The sequence below is a fragment of the Poecilia reticulata genome, chromosome 18 (assembly GCF_904066995.2).
Source record: "Poecilia reticulata chromosome 18, P_reticulata-male-v2, whole genome shotgun sequence".
In the NCBI taxonomy this organism is placed as follows: domain Eukaryota; kingdom Metazoa; phylum Chordata; class Actinopteri; order Cyprinodontiformes; family Poeciliidae; genus Poecilia; species Poecilia reticulata.
The window spans coordinates 12,778,765-12,798,079 of NC_088847.1; the positions used below are offsets into that span (position 1 = coordinate 12,778,765).

At 39.0% G+C, this 19,315-nt stretch overlaps 1 long non-coding RNA gene across 4 annotated transcripts in view; it reads left to right on the forward strand.

Annotated features, from left to right (window-relative positions):
• The first annotated feature begins 459 nt into the window (after positions 1–459).
• Positions 460–19,315, forward strand: part of LOC145548699 (uncharacterized) — a 57,428-nt gene continuing 38,572 nt past the window's right edge. For 3 of the 4 annotated variants that reach the window (XR_014084703.1, XR_014084705.1, XR_014084704.1), the window contains exons 1-3: positions 460–930; positions 5,178–5,318; positions 16,548–16,646. This is a non-coding gene — a long non-coding RNA (uncharacterized LOC145548699). Of the gene's footprint in view, positions 931–5,177; positions 5,319–16,547; positions 16,753–19,315 lie in introns of those variants that run through there. The other variant, XR_014084702.1, reaches the window with a different exon arrangement.

Sequence of the window (19,315 nt, forward strand, 5' to 3'; positions counted from 1 at the left end):
CTATATTTTAAGTTTAATGCAGGGCTCAAACTGGTAGCTGTATTTTTCTTTCCTTTTTTTTTTCGGTTGAAAAAGAGACGTCTAAAAAAATACCCAAAGTTAATATATACTGCTCAAAAAAATAAAGGGAACACTTAAACAACACAATATAACTCCAAATCAAACTCCTGTGAAATCAAACTGTCCACTTAGGAAGCAACACTGATTGACCCGACGAGGGTCCCCGTTGTCAATCAGTGTTGGTTCCTAAGTGGACAGTTTGATTTCACTGACGTTTGGTTTGGAGTTATATTGTGTTGTTTAAGTGTTCCCTTTATTTTTTTGAGCAGTGTATAATGACGGAAAATGAAAGCAGAAACAGAACTGACCAGTCTGTCGTCGTCGTCTCATGCGGAGGATCCAAAACAGACGGAATCAAAGCAGAAATAGGTGAATGTTCCCAATAAATAAATTAATGCACCAGTTTAGTTTTAAAAAAGAAAATGATTTAATTAGCATTTATATTTGTTTTTTAAGCTTAGTTCTGACAAATTATATATTTAAGCACACGTGCACAATTTTACTGCTTTTAAATGTTTTCTGTTTTCCCATAGCATTCGTGTCCCTTTAAATCCCCCCTTTATTTTTTTATCTGTATTTTTCACACAAGTCATTTTATTTCCATTTGTTTGCTTTGCATTGTTCTGTCTGCCTCCCTATGCTAATACTCAGCGGTGTGTCACAGCGGAAACTTCCCTCTATTGGTGGGTTAGCATTACAGCTAGCCCATTAGCTCAAATGTAAATGCCACCTGGACAACAGTCACAGCAAAGATGGCGACCTACGATGGGTTTGTCAGTGAGAAAGCATCATTGTAACTGCTGACTTTATTTTATTTTTTATTTTTTGTGACGCTCCGTAGTTTTCCGGAGGTGACCCAGTCGTTGCAGGGTAAGTCTATGCTAATTCAGGAGTTTATGTTGATTCCCTAGGTGGCACAATGTCAATAGGCAGGACTTGGGTTAAACATTTTACTTTTCTGTAAGCTTCTCATATTGGGTGCAGACAGAATTGATGTATTGACCTGTGCTCACAAATTTTCTAACATGACACGGAGATAGGAGTTTAGTGGCAGCTACGCTAAAGTTCTCTCCTTTTAATTTCAAAATTGACAATGGTCTTTATGGCTATACTATCGCGTTGTTTCATTAGACTACAAGACATCGAAAAAGAAGCTTTTTGCCCCTATTTACACTGCAAACAGTAATCTGGTTTTTATGTAGTGGGTTCTTTCTCGTTGAGTGGCCATTTGATACAAACTCCTTTAAGGAGATCATAAAATTGTCTTAGCAGTTACGAGCACTAGACCATGAAAAAAAAAAATCAAACAGTATTTCAACAAAGTATTAGCTCTAAGCTCCGGTGTGTAACTTTTATGAAAGATATTATTTTTGTTGAAACTGTCACACTTGCAAATCATTTGAGATCCACTGTATATTCCTTTTGCTGCTATTATACTGTGATAGTTTTTTTTTAAATAGTTGAAAGTTATATTGTTGTACCACTGATTGTCAAGATCTGAAACTTAATATGATCAATCTGAAGCAAGTAATCATCATTTAGAACATCTGTTGTGGAAAATCTCCATGTACAGTAGGCGTGCTATAACCAGCCAAAATAAACAAAAACTGTATGCTGTAATTATATTGCCCAGCATGCTCCCTGTCCATGTGCCCCTGGCTGGTAATAACCTTTAGCTAATTACCATTTTTTTTCCTCCCTGCATCTTAATATCAGTTCATAAAGCAAAGCAGTGCTAATTAGGGACAGAGTGTGAGATGATATCCAATTAGGGCTCTGTCTCTCGTCTCTAAACAAGTCAGCTGACTTGATTCATCTTTACCTCATGCTTCCCCACAGCTATGTGGTTGGAGGGAGTAGGTTTCATTGAAAGGATGGACAGTGTTCCCTAATGGTGTACACTTTTAGACAGCAAAAAAATAAATAAATAAAAAAAATCAGGGCAGTGATAAAGACTGCCAGCAGGGGTACAGGCCAATAAAAGTACAGGCTTTTTAATTAATGTCACAAATATCTCCTAATTTCACGCAGCAAATATTTTTGCCACTCCATTTTTTTCTTTCATAAAGCATCAAAGCAGATGTATATATTTAGTGATGCTCTGCAAAGTAGCTTTTTTTTTTTTTTAATGTGTGTCTAAACATGACCCCAGATCACATTCCTCCGCAGTGCCTGCAAGTAACACAAGAATGCCCCTGGCCTGGTGGTCATTTCCTTTTTTAGAAGAAACTGCAGGGCACCAAACAGGGTTCTATACAGACTAGAATCAGATTAGTGTCATGGGGCCAGCTGCCGTGAATGGGTGTCATGTTGGTGGGTGTCGGAGAGTAGGGTCTGCCTGTCACCACCCCGTGTCATTTCAGTCTGATTGCCACGTCCCCGCAGACATCAGAGACTCGCCGATGTAATCTGCAGTCATTCAGCAGTGACCTGCGGAAATGGAGACCGATGCCGGCGCCGAGACTGAAAGAGACTGAACGAATTGGTTGGCCCTTATATTTATCTACCTGACACTCTGAACTCTGAAGAACCTGCAGAAAGCCATCACTCCTCCGCTGTATTCACACAGAATCCTGACACGTTTAAGAGCACTGGCAGCAGCAGTGGCACATTAAAAGCTTGAGATGGAGGAGCACTTGGCTAATTGGTTAAATGATGCATTAAGACATAAGCTTGACTAACTGCAAGAACTGCCCGGCATTTTTCTGTATGGCAGCACGAGGCCTGGAGGTTCTCGTAAATAGTCAAACAGATTTTGTCTGCTTCTGGTCTGAATGGTGATGAATTTATCAGAATTCAGCCCTGCTTTGGTAATTGTAATGTAATCGGACCTAATGATTTATTATTAGAATCTCCAAAAACACAATCGTGGCATCGTGTGTCGGATGCTATGGACGCTACCATTAAACAGAATAATGAGGTCGACACTCTGTATACCTATCAAAGAAAGCAGCAACTGGATCTGTTCTGCAGGTGACCTGGCGCAGCAATTCAAGCAACAGGAGCCTCAACTAAATGTTGAATGCACATATTTTAGAGTAAATGGGCATATTTTAAATGTAGGGTGACATTTCTGTATTAAAATAAATAATTTTTGTTAGTCCTACGTAATATTCAAGATTTTCCGAGAAACAAATCTTTGGGTTTTCATCAACTGTAGGCTACAGTCGTTGAAATGAGCAGAAATTATCACTTGGTGTACGTCAGTGTGTGTCACGTATGTTTCACGTTTTGAACTGAATTACTAAATTAAGTTTAGTTACCTTCTATTTAGCTTGTTTGAGATCCATGTCAGTCCTTCAGGATAGCTTTAACATCCCTCCCCAACAAGCCTATGGAGAGAACATGTCTTATCTACTGACAATATTATTGCATTCCAGAGCATTTTATTATTAGAGCAAACATTAGCATAATTCTTTGCTTGGCTATATTCCAGCCATCTCCAGTATCTGTAGTGATGGCAGCTTGGCTTTCTTTACTTCCCTGACCTGCATTCTCAATGGCCTCCTAAAAAAAAAAATAAAAATAGAGCTTTAGGGCCTCGTCGACAGGGAATTAGCCATGCAAGCACTTCTTCTATTTTGGAGATTTTGTTATGGAGTTGCACTTTGCCAATGCTAATTGTCCAAGCTTGTGCAGGGGTCAAAAAGGGCTTACCTCCCTTTTGGGAGGGTGTGTTTCCTCTTCATCTGGACATTATGTTACCTCTGGCCATGATTTGCGTCAGCAAGGCTTGAGTTTAAATTCCCTTAATCACATTCAGGCACCCTAGGAGAATCAATAATGGTCAGCCCCCCCTCCCCTTTTTTTTCCTGTATTCCATGAGGAATCCTGAGGTCTTAAGTCTGTTTGGGAACTGCTATGGTGTAGAAAAACAAACTACAATTTAAAATATGTAAAGACCACAAAGGTATAAAGCCCTTACATGACATGTGAAAAAAGGGGATGTATCTGAAGAATAAACCAATTTTTATTAAATATACAGTCATATTCAGTAAATTAGAGTATTATTGAAAAGTTAATTTATTCCATTAACTCACTATTAAATACAGTGATGTATATTACTGTGATGTCATACGGTTTTCAAGAAGCATTACTATTTTTGCTAGGCCCTGTGCACAGACTGATTTGCTTTACTTTAATAATGTTGCAGGCAACTGAGCATTCTGAAATAATAATAAGAAAAACAGATTGTCAATTACATTACGCTGCCCCATAATGAACAGTTTGTGAACTCAATAATGACAATTATGATTCTAATTAATTCCATTATGCCGTACATTCAATTTGAGTAAATGATCATAATTTAAAGTACATTTAGATGACTGGTATTTGTCCAAATAAGTACATGTTTGCTGGAACCGTCTTATCTGTTCTGGAATCAGTGTATTCTATTTTTTTTTTTCATTATTATTGATTCACTGTCCCTGCGGTTCACGAGTGTAGCCATACAGGGACCGGAGAGCAAAGCATTTTAATCTGTCAAGATGTCACCGGCAACAGGCAAAAGGGAAAAGAGAAAGAGGGGTAAAGTTCTGATGAAAGAAGGGAGATGACACCAGCCAGTCAGTGCTGGTGTGCGCAATCGTGGACACGCATACACCTGCACATAAAGAAAAAAAAAAAACAAACAAGCGAAACGTGGAGCTTGTCTGTCAGTCAATCAGTCAATGTCCTCTTGAGGGACTTGACTTCTGGTCTTTATGTCCCCACAGACATCTCAACGCAGCTCACTGAGTCGTGCAACAGGCCGCTGGTGGCGCTCCACTTCGTACTTGATATGTTACAAATGGGAACGTGTGGCCTCATCGACACGTGACTGTTGTGGACAGAGTTACCTTTACTTTAAAAAAAAAAACGGGGCAAAGCATACAAAAACAAATGCCCACGTCGACAGTTTAAAATAAAACACACTTGTTTCTTTTTGCTCGTGTTGCCAGCTGAGGTTTTGTAGTAGCAGTTAATTCCCAAGACAGCTGCAGCAGTGTTTGAGAGTAGGCTCCTGAGCAGCTTTTATTGGCAAAACATGCTAAAGGTAAGATGATGAATTAGAACATTGCACTAAGGCAGTGAGCTGAATCTACTGTGTGTGTGTGTTTTTTGTTTTTTTTTTGCAGAGCTGTATACACAACACAAGAGAAAGTTTGCTCCCAGGAATATTCAGGGTGGAATTCCAGAGAGACATCACGCCTACTTCAAGTGAATCCAGACGAAGAAGGTGGCTGCCAACAAACCTTGGTTTTGTGCTAAGGCAGAAGGTACATCGATTTTTATTACATCAGAATGCTGATAAATGTGTGTACAACTGTTTTTGCTCAGAAGTTTACATACTGATTGTTGTTATAAATGTCATATAGCTTTTTAGAAATTTTTTTGGTGCATTTGAACTATTCTTTTTCCGAATAAGAATAACGATACAGCATGAGATTTTGGTGAGTTAAAAATCTTTATGTGTACAAGTTTGACTTTATTGTGGATTTTCTCTAATCCACAATGGGTCAAAACTATCTTTGACTATGAGTCGCTTACTTATTTTTTTGTCTCAATAGGCAGTTTGTTGACACCTGTTGGGATACGCTTAGCATAGTGCACACATTTTTACATTGATCAGTGTAATTCCAGAAAGTTGGCTTTCTTTATCTGTCCCAGAGCCAATTTAGATGTGAGTTAGGCATCACTTTCCTCTTGGATTACTATTTCAGTTACTCAAGTTTCGTATGTTAATATTACGTAATGCAGATTAGTCGTATGGCTTGTTTTGACCTAAAAGCCTCTCTTACCTACAATCACAGCAGTGCTTTATTTAACTTTGGTGCGGTCAGCAATGCAGAGTCCCAAACGAGTAAAAAGATGAACAAGGTTTAAAAACACCCCAATGAATGTTTGGATAAAACCAAGGTGCTATGTGGCCTACTTACTGCAATGATGAATTATCCTTACACCGAAGCACAACCCGTTTATAGTTAGCATTTCTAAATGGGAGAAATGCTATCTAAATAACTCCATTCTGTTTCAAACGTAATGAATTAATTAGGAATCTATTATATTTTTGGCTTGCTTTGGTTATAATGCAGACTTACAACTGCACAAATATTCTCTCCGCTTTCTAATTTGCTGAGGGGAAGAAAAAAACAGAAATGAGTTCAGGTACGAAACTGTATGATAACAAACCAAAACAAAAGCAGTAGTGCGAACAATTACTTGTAGCTTTGCGTACAAGCTCCGAATCGCAACTTTGCAATGGAGGAATGGCTATGTTGCCCTTATGTTCAGTTCCATAAAGTTAATATGAAGCCAACAGAAGAGCGGAAACTCTTTGAGGGCAACAAGGTAGTGTGAAATAAACTACTTCTAAGAATTTCTAATAGCAGTAGGTGTGGTTTCTAAAGGGGATTTCAGCAGTGGGTAAAAAGTGTAGTGTGTGTGTTTGGGTCTGTGTGTATCCTTTGTTGGTGGCCCATCTGTAATGTACAAAGGCGATTAAGTTTGAGCCGCAGTCGGGGCAGCAGACACGCCGTTGAGTGGTGCGGTGCAGATAAGAATGAATGCAAATATACAGCAAGAGTGACACATTAACCTTGGACAAGGTTGGACTTTAATGCTGTAAGCCAGCGAGGAGCACCGCAGCGCCTGCTGAGCTAAAATACACAGCCGCATATCCGAGCACACACACATTGACACCTGCACTTCAAAAAGCGTGTAAACATGTAAAAGAGCTCCAAACCCGCTGATGCACACATACGCAAATGACAGCCGATTATTCTTTCATCACAATATTTAGCGGTAAACTCAAAAATTACCCACTTTTATTTAGTCACTCAAAGCTAGACGAAGCACCAGGGAGAGAAAGTCAAGTTCTCAGCCTATGTGTGGCACAAAAACTATTTGTGTAGCACTTATTTTTTTTCTCTATTTTTAAATAGCCACCTATTAAATTTGACTGTAGGTACACAATCGTGGAGGACTCAGGATAATTCATTTAATATGATTTTTTTCCCGTTCAATAATTCTACGTTTTTGGTACCAGAGATGAGAACTCGTGTTAAGCTAACGCTCATAAAGGCCTAAAACTTGACTTAGACCTGAAGACCTGAGACTTTGAGTCATGCTCTGAAGACTTGGCTCGTGCCCTAAATATTTGAGTTATGATTTTAGCAAGGAAATTCAACTCCAACCTTCATGGGCATCTGTGACCAAATTATTTGGCTCAGGTGTGTTGAAGCCGACGCATCAAAAAGTTGCAGGACACCGGTCCTTGAGAACTGGAGATGAAAACCACTGACTTAGTCTCACTTTAATGAGTCAAGACTTGAAATAGACTTTTAACCTACAGACTTAATACTTTATTTTAACTTGCACTCTAAATACTCAGTTCATCTTAAATCTGCAGTACAACTTTTATTTAAAAAAAAAAAGAAGTTTTTTACGTATTTGGTAACGCTGCACTTTGACGCGACAGTGTAGAATAAGACAGATGATCTGTGAAAAAAGTCGAGCTCCTCTGCCTTCTCCCTCTGTTTTGCAATCATCTGCTGAAATACGCCACTCTGCCAGAAATGACCAATCAGAGCCAGGAGGGGATGGTCTTAGAGCTGTCAGGTATGCTCATGTATGCGGCGCTCACACTCTCCTCCTTGCTATCTGCTACGCTACAACTCCTTCTCCACAGCAGAGCCTGCCATGAAAGCTCAAGCTAGTTAGCACGGCCGCTGATGACTGTGGATAAACGGTTTTCCTGGAACGTTGTTTCCCCACTATTCTTGTCAGAGCTGTGTTTTTAACTGTTAAATTTCCTAGAAGTAGGGCTGCAGAAAGCTAACTAAAGCGATCTCTAATGCCAACACTAGTTAATAACGCCTCTTTCTCCGAAAGCCTTTCTCTCCCTATATTCCTCTCAATTGCTTTGACGTCATATGCAGGGAGACAGTATCTAGGAGCAGGTAAAAATAGTGCAGCAGAGGTAAGAGACATCGGGTTGAGATGTGCTGAACAGATGGAGAGGGAAAACAGTGGATACCAATAAAGTAGGTGGAAATTGGCCATGGCGGCTCTTACTGTACAGTATTTGCCGCGTTGCTCTGTGATGAGTTCTTTTGGGGACCCCAGGATATTAAAACCTGGACCACTATGTGAGCAGGAAGTTGACTTTTTCTCGGTGACTTCATTTTAAAATTAACTGTTGGACGGTAGTTTTATCATGAACAATGGAAATGAAAATCTGATAAAAACGCACCAGTTCAAATGTTATAGCTTTTAATCATCACCCTGTTTAACGTCTATTTCTGTGGAAAAATGTGTGGTGGACTGAATGTCTTAGACCACAGTGTCATGTACTTGAAACACACAACCACAGTGTAGTTGAAAACTTTAATATTTAATAGTGAATTACTGTCATTATGCGGAGACACAGCTCATTCATTGAACTGCTGTATGCAAAGTTAGAGCAAAGATCAATTCGACTTGAAATGACAGACGCTTTAAGAGTTGTAAAGATGGAAATCTTAGTTTTTCCTTGATTCGCTATCCAGCTTATAAATTATTTTTCTGAGATAAACATACTATTCATAAAGTTAGAATACATATATCACTCTTGCTGTTAGAGCAATCCCACTATTTTTGCTAAAATAAATTATCTGTGTAGTCAAACAAGTAAATTATTATAAAAATGACGGAGGCCGACCTTAGTCAGCATCACATCCATGAATTCTGATTTGTGAAAATATTGGCTTTGAACCTTTTGATGAAAAACTGCAGTTAAATAAACAAGATACAAACCTTGTTTATTTAACGTTATTTAAAAAGTGGGTGGAAGATGATTACATTTTGAGAGGACTGTTGAATTGCCACGGTGTAAATAAACTGCAAAATCAAGACTGACGCCTAGATTTTGTCAACAGGTGAATTCAATGAATAGTTTCATTGATGTTTCACATTTAATCTGTTTCACGCTTATTAGCTAGGATGCCCTTTGATTAAATTTGAGTCATACTTCGCCGAGTGTTGAAGAAAGTCGACACTAAACGACGCGCTCTGCACATTCGCTCTGCAGGATTTCTGGAGATTAAAACACACTAAAAGTAACCAAATAGATTTTGTTCATTTTTCAAGGCCTTCACTGGCATTAAAAAGTATAAAATCTGATTCTCAGTGGCATTCAACATTTTTCATTAGTTTTCAGTTGAAATAAGACGAGTCCAGCATGCCTGAACTGCTTAGCCAGACTCGCACGTTGGAGGCCAACGGGGACGTACGTTAGCGTAGCACACAGAGCAACTACAGGTGGGCCAGGCGTTGGAGGGAAAACCTTAATCTACTCTCCTATTGGAGACCATTGTCTCCTACATCAGGTAGGCGAAGGTCGCAATTTCAGTCTAAATTTGATCAAGCTTATTAATTATTAGCAGAAAATTGCTAAAAAGAATGAAGTCTGCGTGTGTACTTTTATTTTGTGCGTCTTTTTGGCTGTTGTGTAGGATAAGAAAAACATAGTCATTTTGCAAAGTAAGAAATGACTGTTAGGACAGTGCACTTACAGTGCAGTTAAAGCAAAAGCCTTCATGGCCTTATAATAGACAAAACAGCAAATAAAAAAGGAAATTGCTAATGGAATGCAGAAAAGGGCAGAGCAAACCCGGCCATAAAACCTGGAATAGAGTTGGATTTGAGCAGGGATTGTTTTGTTTTTTTTTCTTTCTGGAAGCCTAAGAAATAACTTTTGGTTTTTGTTTTGGTCTTTTTCATTAAGTCACTTTTTTATCACCAGGATGATTTGATTTGAAGTGATTTGTTTATGCAGAGGTGGTTCCTTTTTTTTTTTTTTTTTTTTTAATAATCACAGAATACATTAGCTCTTCTTTACTTTGCTCCATTTTAAAATCCAAGCCTGTGCAAGTGTGCATGCTATGAGAGTGTTAAGGCAAACTGTGTAGGTGTATATAATTATGACTCAGAGAGGAAGAGAAGTCCTAGAGACACCATGGCAGACAATATTATTTCTCTCTGCCAACATTCCTGCTTCCCCCCTGAGCTGGTCTGGTGAATGAAGGAGAGAGAAGGAAAAGGTTGTGCCAGAAAGGTAGAGTATTGAAATTCAGGACCACTTCACGTAGTCCAGGAGTGGCTGTCTGAAGATTAATGAGCTATTTGGGGAGAGTTCAGCTATTTCACATGCACAGGGTCCACATTAGTGATATAATTAATTTTACAACACTGAGGTGTTGTCACCCCTCAGTAGCGTGCCATACGCCTATGATAAGCAAACCCTAATTAAACAACACACACGAAAAAAAGAAAAAAAAAATGACATTCAAAGTCCTGGGAGGAAAAACAAGCCCTTGCTTGAATCGAGCCCAAGTTTTTCCTTCCTCGTAGGACGGCGTTGCATGGGTTTAGAACAAAATAATTTAATTGATTTTGATTTCCTCATCAAGGTGTTGAGATATTTTGAATGTGCTGAAAGATGAGTGATGTGCAAAACTCGCATCTTCACGCACATCTTAGCACCAGAGTGATGTTGGCCCTTCCACCTTCTTCAAATCAGACAAAATTGGTGTCAAACATTTGTGCTACGTTTGTGCTGGTTTGTACAGCAAAAATATTTGTTTGTGCCGCTATCATTTTAAAGATATAAAGAAATGTTTGTAGAGGTCATCCAAGGTCAACCAGCCCCCCACTTTCTTCAAATTAGACAAAATGGGTGTCAATCAACTTGACTACGTTTGTGCCGGTTTGTGCAGCAAAAATTATCGTTTGTGCTGCTTTGGCATTGGAGATATTAATGAAAGTGTAAAGGTCAAAAGGTCAACCAGCCCCCCCACACTTTTATGAAATCAAACAAAATTTGTGTCAAATGTTAGTGCTACATTTGTGCTGGTTTGTGCAGCAAAAATTTTCATTTGTGCCGCTATCATTTTTAAGATATAAAGAAAGTTGGATTTCATAAAAGTTGAGGGGCTGGTTGACCTTTTGACCTTTACACTTTCATTAATATCTTCAAAGCCAAAGCAGCACAAACAAAACATTTTGCTGCACAAACCAGCACAAATGTAGTCGAGTTGATTGACACCCATTCTGTCTGGTTTGAAGAAGGTGGGGGGGTGTTGACCTTAGATGACAACTTCACACTATGATCCTCATTATCCATTTGGGAAACTGAAAATGAAGACTGAGTTAAACACTTTTTGTTGTGTGTGTGTTTTTTTTTTTTTTTATATTTTTTATATTTTTATATTTTATTGCAAAATATGCCAAACACAAAAATGAAATCCAAATAATTTGCAGTTCATGTTCCATCATATTATGTAAGCGTTTTTATTCACTTTTGTAGTAAAACTGTGACTGTGAAGGGATATGGTTAATTCTCATAAAGTTCAGAAAAATATAACCAATAATTTTGTTATATAAAATCTGGAACAAACCTTTGCGTAGGCAATTTTCGACTGCCTCTAAGACGGATTTTAAAGCCTCTTGTTATGTGTCAGCTTCTAAACGGTTGACAACGACCTAATAGCAAGTGGCAAGCGCATGCACAGAGGTGCAGCCCTACAATAAAAGCGAAGCAGTTCCTTTATAACCCTAAAATGCCATGTGGAGCGCTGTGCAAATAGAAAACAGAATTATTTATATTCTGTCGGATTGCAGCCTAATGGAACAATGCAGTAGCTGCCCTGCAGGGAAAATATGTGGTAAAGAAGGATTAATTTGTGTGAATGCCTTAGTGATTTTTTATGATTTGTTTCCACACATCAAAGCGAAAGTGGAATAACTGCTTATTTTACACACAAAAATAAATAAATAAATACTGCTAATCAAACTCTGGGTGACATTGAAACCATGCTGATAAAATGTTTTAAGGCGACCATACGGCCGAGTATTCAGCATCGTGTTCTCTGTGGAAGCAAGACGTGGAGATGTATGGATGAAAGGATTCTTGTGCTTTCAATAATTTGTCAGTGTTTGTCTGCACAAATGAACTCTCGGGAGGGAGCGAAGCGCTTTATTTGTGCTGAAATAGTTTGCTTTTCTTTTCTCATCATCAAACTACAGCTCCTGAAACGCGTGAAGAAAACTGCGGGGACATTCTGAGCGATTTGAATGTCGTCACGATCAGGATTCACTTAACCTCTCCTCAGAATTAAGTAAGATGTAATTATGAAGTGACAAAGCCGTGTTCTTCTATAGCTATAGGGTTTCGGCTTTATGCTTATATAATATTCAGTCTCACATGCCCTTAAATTGAACGCAAAGTGAAACCAACTACCTTCAGAAGTTTGTTGTTTAGTAAAAATAATATATAATAAAACTAATCTGATACTTGATCCAAAGAAGAATCTGAGGAATGTGTGCGGCGGATGGACTTCAGAGAGAAATGTCGGTGCTTCTCCTATTTTGAAATGTCATAAACCTATTCTATTATTAAATCATGGTCTAAATATGAATAAATTCAAATAAAATTGAATCAGTGCCATAGTTTTAAGCATAAATAAATAAAGGGGATTCAGGTTGATTTGATTTAGGAGGTATAAAATTGATTTACCTCAATTAGTGCTTGTCAAATCTGTAGCATCAGTGCCTAGAGAGACACATTAGGAGTTTTAGCCTGTTCAGTGTTTTTACCGTTTGTTAGCATGCTGACTCCAACTGCAGTTTTTACCTTTTGAATCCCCCCCCAAAGTCTTGAATCTGCTTTTCTTCGCAGATTCAAGAAGAAAAGCTGCATTTATCACTGCTGCTTGTGTACTTTCCTTGGATTAAACCTCGTTCTTCCACATATTTTCCCATCAGTACACACACAGCACTCTATAAATGGTCAAAATCCCTCGCAGTGACCTTTTGTGACTTACTTATCTTGTGAAGTGAGTCAGTGAGCGCCTACTGGATGTCTTTTAATTGCCTTATGTAATACTCACATGAACTGGGAAACTGAACAACTACTTGGAATATATCACTCAATGTGTATTGAATTTATATAATATAGGAGTTTCACTTTTTAGAAGTGGATTACTGAAAATAATTGATACTTTAATTCACTGAATTGAGTATGAATGCATTCAGCTCCAAGTAATGTAAAAAGACGGTACGCAGCCAGAAATTTGTATCTATTCATCTTGGGGATGTGCACGCATCAAAACCATCTTTCATCACCGGCCCAGAAAGCTAAACAAGCTTCTCCTGACAGGAAAGGCACCATCACTCCAAGTTTCTCGCCTTCCCTCACCGCCTTGCCTGATAGGTAACACGGTTAAAATGGGCAGAAGTAATGGGGGACAACGCGAGTGGAGGCAGTGCCAACAGCTCCCGGGTCCTGCATGTGGCGAGCCTTGCCCACGCGACAGATGGATGTAGTCTCTGGACTGATTAATGTGCTCACTGGCCTGCGCTTCAGTGGCTGCAGCAAAGAATGAGTCTGCAAAAAAAAAAGAAGAAGAAAAAAAATCGCATTATTTATTCTGCCTCCAAAACAGGTGTTACACTTGTTCTTCCTCGCTTTCGTTCCACTGCTGTTAGTATAGGTGGATGATCCAACCACACATATCTGACATGAAGGTCAGCCAGACAGTATTCCCTACCAGAATACATAAATGAATCTGAGGCAAGTCAAACCTTGGGCTTGCATAAATTCATCATGAAACATAATGGAACACCACGGCGGGGCACAAAACAAAAACGCAGTCGTAGTCAAGGTCAGCGTTGTTTATGGAGCCTTTCAAAACACATCACTAACTGCTTTACAGAGCAGGCCGTAACATAAAGAATGGGGTTGATTATGATTTAACAAATCACAAGCATGTCCTCCCTGCTTACTCTGAGTGTTGTACAGGCTACAGCTCGAATTTATTCCGCGGCTCCACTCAAGTGTTTGTCTTTTTTCCAGCTTACTCGCCACGGGTCTCTAGCATTTTGCACAGCAGAAAAGCCCAGGCAACCCTTCTATTAAGCCTTAACAAAAAAAAAAAAAAAAGTAAAAGAAGAGTCAATATGCAATCTTACAATGTGATCTGAGAAGCGTCTTTTCGTCGCGGTGACACCGGAAGCTTGGCGAACCGTAATGCCAAGACCGATAGTCGTCAATGCCAAGTGAAGATGAAGCTTATCTACTGTGAGCCATATTTCCTCTGTAATCTGGCTGGACAGTGTGTGTTGTGCCTCCGCTCTGATAAAGCTCATCTCCCTCACGAATGCCTTACACTACATATTGCTCCTCATTTGTGGACCTGTAAGTTCTCGGGTGCCCTCCTTTCCCCAAAAAGCAACCACAGCAGTGGTCTTTAGCTATTGACCAAGTGCTGCTGTCCTGCGCCCTACCCAAGACTCTCCTCCGACCACCCCCACAAACTCACAGCTCGTTCACACGCACTTTAAAGATCCCAGCCCATCCCTTGGCGATTACTGTAGGGTGAAAATGAAAAATAGCATTTTCAGCACAGTGACATCTAATCTGTTTGGCGAGCTTTAATTTCCCCCGACGACATAATGGAGTGGGTGGGCCATAAACTCGTGTACTTTTGTCACGAGGCAAGGACAACGCTTCAGTAGGGCACCTAGACATGCGCTTATTTTCCTTCATCTTCCGTAACTTGCTCACATTATGCGTGACATAATGTGAGCAATGTTGACTAATTACACACCCAAAAAAATGACTGAAAGTACATTGTCATGAAACAAACTTTTATATCAGACAAAGCAGTGGAAAAAAAAAAAGCTAACTTGCAATATGTGAAAAGCTAATATCCCCCTCACGACAATGCATCCACTCTCCTTCAACGTAAAACACGCTGAAGATGTCAGAGAAAGTTAGAGTGATGTAAGCGCCTTCGAATTTGATGAGATAACTCTTCATCATCTCGGCCCATCTGTCAGCCCAGGTGCAGAATGATGGCTGGGCCTCTGATGTGAGCAGAGCATTAGCCATGTCATGTATGTGCTGAAAATGGTTTTCCATCACTTTACCGAGTCCTTACCCCGAGCAGCAGGGGGAGACCCTGCTCACCCGACCCCTGACGGCTGCGGCTATTAGCGTGACGCACGGCATCTCATTTCTCATCCTGCGTTCGAAGGCCAGCAGATCCAATCTTTCTCCTGGCTTTACACCGGCCTCCTTCTGTGTGGGAGAGAAACGGCGGCTGCACGGTGACACCTGCATGTATATGTTGGCAAGTTATGAAGGCTGAATATGCAGAAAAGTCGTGTGGAAACCTTCCTGCTGCGGCGGTAAAGTCAAGGGTTACATTTCTTCCAAAGCAACAGGGAAAGATTTGGTATTTAAGAGTTGCAGTGAGGAGAAATTCCACCCGATCTACATTATGAGTAATGGATGCTGCAATAATGACACAACTCATTTTTTAATAATAATAAAAAATATATTATTTTTCATGAAGATGGAAAATAACACAGAAACAGTGAGTTGAAGCTAAAGCTTCCCATGAGTCGTTCAGGAATTAAAATTTGGATAATGAAAGAAAAGCCCTTTATGTTTTTCTGATATTTTTCTGCATTGATAAAACTTTCATCATTTCGCCTTTGTTAACCTTTCTGCTTTATTTTTAATGGCTTTCAGGTGGAAAACATCAAACATACCCTTTTTTTTTTTTGTGTCTGCTGAAATCTAAAATTCAATTTAAAAGAAAAAAATTCTAAAGAATGTGAAATTAACGACTGTTAAACAACCTTGTTAGCAGCAAAAGATGCACCTTTAAGCATAAGTCTTTCCTAATAAGGTAGTATAAAATCCTGATTATGGTGCAAATGCACTAACACACGTCTGTGTGCGCACACCGCGCACACACACCACGGCGGCATAATGAATAATCACAAAGTCATAATTACCTTCTAACAACCTTTTTCTCACTACAGTGCATCTTTGTGATTGAAGTCCACCCACATTGAGTTAATTGCATCTATTCCCCGATGCCACGAAAATGCAATTAAAATGCAGGCGTTACCCCACAGTCCTGCGAAATCATCAATATAGTGCGTTGTTAAAAATAGGCCAGGTGTTTGGCTTTTTGGTTGAGCCTGAAATGTTGTTCCAGGGAACTAGACGGCGGTGTTGATAGGAGAGTGCTCTTTTGTTTTTAGTTTTTTTTCATTTTCAAATAAATCTGTGACAAACATGTCAAAAAAAACAAACCGGTGGAGAATACAGCATGGTGTGTTTTATTGGTCAGTTACAGCCCCAAGTATTTCAGGATGCGGTTCTACCAGTTTTGCAGATCTAGAAAAATCTTGGTACTTCTTTGTAAAAAAATTAAATAAAATTAAGCTCAGTTAGAGAGTCTGTGAGCTTCACTTTCCAAGGACGTCTTACCTCAAATCCTAAATTGGGTTTAGGCCTGGACTAGAAACCAATATACTGTATATGTTTCGATGCAATTCGTGTCTTTTGAACGCAGCACATGCACAAATAAATGTTGTGCTGGACTGTGTGTGCAGCTGATTTAATCAGATACAGATGGGCAGAAATCAACCCTGCTTTTTTTATTCACAAGGAAAACCACGCCGGATTTGAGATCGATGAGGAAAGTGAAAACTGGCCCTAGACTTATTGGTCTACCACAACCTGAGCTGTAGGACATCTACACCACCAGGTGCAGAGGAAACGCACTGAGCATCAGGGATGACTAAGTCCATTCCACACATTCTTCTTTCCTATCTACCATGCCTTGCAGTAAAATGAAGATATTTTACTTCCCATCCAAAGACAGTTTTTTTGTTGTTGTTTGTTTGCTGCTGTCAAACTCAGAAATTGCAGCTTTTAAATTTCTTTAAATTATATACTTTTGAAGATTTTTTTTTAAATCTTAATTTAATGCTGTATAGTGCCCCTGCAGAACTGGTTAAAAAAAAAAATATATATATATATATATATATATATATATTTTTTTTTTTTTTTTTTTTTTTAAGTTTACAGAAGATGTGATGGATAAAAGCCCATTTATTAACCGCTATTCTACTTATAAACTAGACAAGTAAGAATAGTTGGAAAACAAAAATGTCTTCAAATGCGACCCAAAAAATGACAACAACAAAAAATAAGACTGTGGCTTTGTAACCAAAACGTGGCGTGGAAAATTTATTGTGGCAACCCTTAAATTAGATCACCGATTTGTTACTCTTCATATTCATTTGTGACATTTAGCAATGTATTTGGTCAGCAGAAAGTTTTAAGCACTATATCCAAGAGTGTGAACTGAATAACGCCAAACGGAGAATTTTAAAAGTATCACATTTCAGTCCATTATTATCTGAGTCGCCATCAAACATGATTTGTAGACAGCAGTGGTTTGATGCATGGCCACAGGAGAACATGGTTGTAGGAAGAGGGCAAGAATGATAAATGGTAATAATACATCAAACTTGTATAGCACTTTTGAGGATACTCAAAGATGCTTGCCTGGAAAAACACAGAGAATATTTGTCCTAGTAATCAGATTTAAAATTACACTGTAAAATGTTATTTTGTTATCGAAGGATTTTTTTTTTCAATGTTTTATGGATGTTTTTGAATTAAGTTTTTTTTTCTTCTTTGTTTCCTGAGACCAACGTTGTGAAATAAGGGTACTTTCTGAGGGACATTTTGCTAAAGGCGCGTTTGAATGCAATTAAATGAAATATTATTTGATTTATTTCTACACAAATAAATGGAGTCTTGGTGGGGAGGGGGTCCATTCATTACAATTATACTTAGAGATGGACTGAATTCCATCTGCAATTGGTATCGAATTGAATTTTGAGTACAGTTTTGAATCAGACGTCAGTTTAAACTTGGTTTCTGATAATCAGACACTGTTCAAGGCTATCATTTTAGAAGAAAAAAAATCTGTTTTTATTCATATCTTTAAAAAATATATAATTACACCATTCTTAACCAGTTACAAGCATTTCTTATAATTACAGAATCCAAATCCTTTTACAACTGGATTTTTCCATGTTTGCACTGCTATTTTAACAATTTATCTTAAGTGATGAGCCGAGGTTGGAAGGCCTCCTGGCAATTACTCTCATCTTTAGTTACCTCCAGAAACTCTCCATTCAAATCAAATTGGGACTCCAAAAGTGTTAATACCTCCAGTTATAAGAAACATGTTGGTCAAATGAGAACATTACCTTAACCCTTGTGCATGCAAGGACTGAGGCAAACATGGAGGACTATGGCAAATGATACAGGTTTTAACCCTTTCTACATACAAGGGTTAAATTAAAATCTGCCTGGAGTAGGAATCATGTTGAGACTGACTGAATACCACTGAAGAAAATAACTGGCCCCAAATTTTGACAGTACAGCAGAAAGTGAAAGCTTATTTATGCTGGCTTCGTTAGGCCGCCGTGGAGGCCCAGGAAAAGTCTTTGTTTTTCATCTAATGAAAAGAGTGTCAGAAAATTAGGCTGTCCTGTGTAAAAATGGTACTTTCTGAGTAGTTCTTGACTGTGTGCCTGGGTTCTGTACACCAGACACCTTCCATGCAGAGGCAGAAACTCTTAATAATGCAGCTCATCGTGCAGGTTGGCCTCTTCTCTGTTTAGCTCAGGCAGGTTGGGAGAAATGCTGATGATGCAATGTGCTGACCCAAATACACAACATGCTCCCAGCAGACTGTGCCAGCTGGGGCAAACTCTGTCTCGTTCTACCTCTTTTACACATCCTTACCCTGTTTTTTTATTTGTCTATTTAAAAAAAAAAAGAATGGTATAACTTTTTTTTTTGCTGTTGCCCTGTTTTCCCTCCTGTCTCTCTCTCTCTCTCTCTCTCTCTCTCTCTCTGTCAATGTGAAACATGATCAGTCACCAGACGTCAGCGTCCTCTTTTTGGTGCAATGTTTTTCCGTGGTTTGCTCGGAGAAAAACTAAATTGAGTGAAGGATACAGCATTGATTTAACCATGAATCAAAAACAAAGATGCTCACTCATCTAATGCAAAAAAAAAGAAGCACCAGAGACATAAAGGCTGATGAAACAGCCCACCATTTGTTGACAGGAGGAAATTGTGCAGAGAAATGTATCCCAGATTAAATAAAAGCGTTTTTTTGATCAGCTACACAAGACGGCGTCAAGCGACACGCCGCTCAACCGTGCTCTCCCTCTGGTTAACTACAAAAGTACCAGATGACCAATTTCTCGCTCGTTGCTCCTACTAGACAGACGGATCAGAAACAGACACCTCAAAACATCCAGGGCTTTTAAATCGGCAACATGTGCCCAAGGGAGCAGACTGTATATGCTGTATCCACATGTATGCAGTCAATGAAAAAAAAAAAAA